Source organism: Saimiri boliviensis, chromosome 10 (assembly GCF_048565385.1).
Source record: "Saimiri boliviensis isolate mSaiBol1 chromosome 10, mSaiBol1.pri, whole genome shotgun sequence".
Taxonomy (NCBI): Eukaryota; Metazoa; Chordata; class Mammalia; order Primates; family Cebidae; genus Saimiri; species Saimiri boliviensis.
The window spans coordinates 99,525,047-99,527,811 of NC_133458.1; the positions used below are offsets into that span (position 1 = coordinate 99,525,047).

Genomic DNA, 2,765 nt, shown 5'->3' on the forward strand with positions numbered 1-2,765 from the left:
TAGAGAGAGCTAGAAAACTCATTATTGTTTAGGCACCAATAACACTGATTCTAAAGCCAGCTAGAGAATAGATAAGAGAAAAGCATGATAGGATAGGCACTTCTAAGCAATTAGACATAAAGATACTGAGAAAAACAGCAGTAGACGGTGTCCACCAATGAGCTATAAACAATTTAAAAATCCTGCCCAGGTTATGTATTCCAGGAATACAAGAATACTTTAACTTATCTGCAATGCATTTTACCACTTCATTAAAGAATAAAAGACAGAGACGGTCCCATTTCACCAGATGCAGATGAAATCCAACACTCCCTCTCACCTACATTTTTTCAGTTATCTCCACTTTTAAGAGCTTGTGATCATTTTTCACGTTGGCAGCATGCAGAATAAAACTGGAATGATACACAGAAGATCAGCATGGTCCCTACACAAGGGTGACATGAAAGTTCGTGAAGCAGTCCATATTTTTAAACTCTCAACAAACTAGGTATTGAAGGAACATACCTCAAAATAATAGTAGCCACCTATGACAAACCCACAACCGATATCATACTGAATGGGCGAAAGCTGGAAGCATTTCCCTTTAACATCAGCATAAGACAAGGATGGCCTCTCTCACTGCTCCTCTTCAACATGGTGTTGGAAGTTCTGGCAGGAGCAATCAGGTCAGAGAAAGGAAGGATATTCAGATAAAAAGAGAGGAAGTCAAATTGTCTTTGCAAATGACATGATTTTGTATCTAGAAATCCTGATTGTCTCAGCAGAAAGGCTTCTTAAGCTGATAAGCAACTTCAGTAAAGTCTCAGGATACAAAAATCAATGTGCAAAAGTCACAAACATTTATATACAACAACAATACAAAAGCGGTGAGTCAAATAATAAATAAACTCCTATTCACAATTGCTACAAACAGAATAAGAGGGCCGGGTGTGGTGGCTCATGCCGGTAATTCCAGCACTTTGGGATGCTGAAGCCGACAGATCACCTGAGATCTCATTTGAGACCAGCTTGGCTAACTTGGTGAAATCCAGTTTCTCCTAAAAATGCAAAAATTAGCTGGGCATGGTGGCATGCACCTGTAATCCTGGGTACTCAGGAGGCTGAGGCAGGTTAATCGATTGAACCTGGGAGGTTGCAGTGAGCTGAGATGGTGCCATTGCACTCCAGCTTGCGCAACAAGAGCAAAACGCCATGTCAAAACAAACAAACAGACAGACAGAATAAGATGCCTGGGAATACAGCTAACGAGGGAATTGAAGGACCTCTTCAAGGAGAATGACAAATCGCTGCTCGAGGAAATGGGAGAGGACACGAACAGATGGAAAAACACTCCATGCTCATGGATAGGAAGAATCAATATCATGAAAATGGCCACACTGCCCAAAGTAATTTATAGATTCAATGCTGTTTTCATGAAACTGACATCTCTCACAGGATTAGAAGAAACTACTTTAAAATTCATATGGAACTAAAAAGAGAGCTTGTATAGCCAAGATGATCCTAAGCAAAGAGAACAAAGCTGGAGGCATCATGCTACTTGACTTCACATTGTACTACAAGGCCAGTAACCAAAACAGCAGGGTACTGGTACAAAAACAGACACATGGACAAATGGAACAGAACAGACAACTCAGAAATAAGACCACACATCTACAACTATGTGATCTTTGACCAACTTACCAAAACAAGCAACCGGGAAAAGATTTCTTATTTAATAAATGGTGCTGGGAGAACTGGCTAGCCATATGCAAAAAATTGAAACTGGACCCCTTCCTTACACCTTAGACAAAAATTAACTACGATGGATTAAAGACATAATTGTAAAACACAAAACTATAAAAACTCTAGAAGAAAATCTAGGCAATAGCATTCAGGACATAGGAAAAGTCAACAATTTCATGAAGGAAATGTCAAAAGCAATTGCAACAAAAGCCAAAATTAGCAAATGAGATCTAATTAAATAAAAGTGCTCCTGCACAGCAAAAGAAACTATTATCGGAGTGAACAGACAAGCTACAAAGTGAGAGAAAGGTTTTGCAATCTCTCCATCTGACAATGTCTAATGTCCAGAATTTTCAAGGAACACACAAGGACATGGTCCCTGCACAAGGGTGACATGCAAGTTCGTAAAGCAGTCCATATTTTTAAACTTCAAATTTTCAAGGAGGACACAAGGTTCTGTGTCCTCCAGGAAACCCAGGTTTCTGCTGGAGCTGCGAGGTGCAGGGACATCCTGAGAGAGAATGTGGAGGTTTTGCTGATCATGGACTGAGAATTCCAGGGGGTGCAGTGGGAAGATTTGTGGAGTTGGGGAGGGAGGATGATGTGGACAGAAGAGGAGTGTGCAGAGCCTCGTGGATTCAAGTGCAGAGTATGTGGGGGACCCAGCGTGACTGACACAAACAGGGAGAGGGCATGATAAGCTCAGTCGTGGTGGGCTTGAGGAAGACGATGGTGCTGAGGCTGTGGGAGACAGGGGAGGAGGAGAAGGGGTGGCTATCACCTGGGCTCTGTCCATGGAAGTGAGGATGGTGGAGTGGTTGGGTCTCCGTGCTGTGTGGACCTTTCTTGACCACCTGATGACAGTTTGCAGTTCCTGACACAGCGGGCTTCTTAGAGGATTGATTCTTGACCCCAAGGAAAGGAAGTGAGCTCATTCTAGGTCTCAGGGCTACCCTGATGCCTTCTTCAGGGGGTACCACTTCTGGGTCCCCCGTGGATCCCAGCACAGGAGCCCTCTTCTGCCCTGCTGAGGGGACCAAGGC

At 43.0% G+C, this 2,765-nt stretch overlaps 1 non-coding gene across 1 annotated transcript; it reads left to right on the forward strand.

Annotated features, from left to right (window-relative positions):
• Positions 1–361: 361 nt before the first annotated feature.
• On the forward strand, positions 362–469 carry LOC141580186 (U6 spliceosomal RNA). Its single transcript, XR_012512273.1, has one exon. It is a non-coding gene; the product is annotated as a U6 spliceosomal RNA (small nuclear RNA).
• Positions 470–2,765: the final 2,296 nt, after the last annotated feature.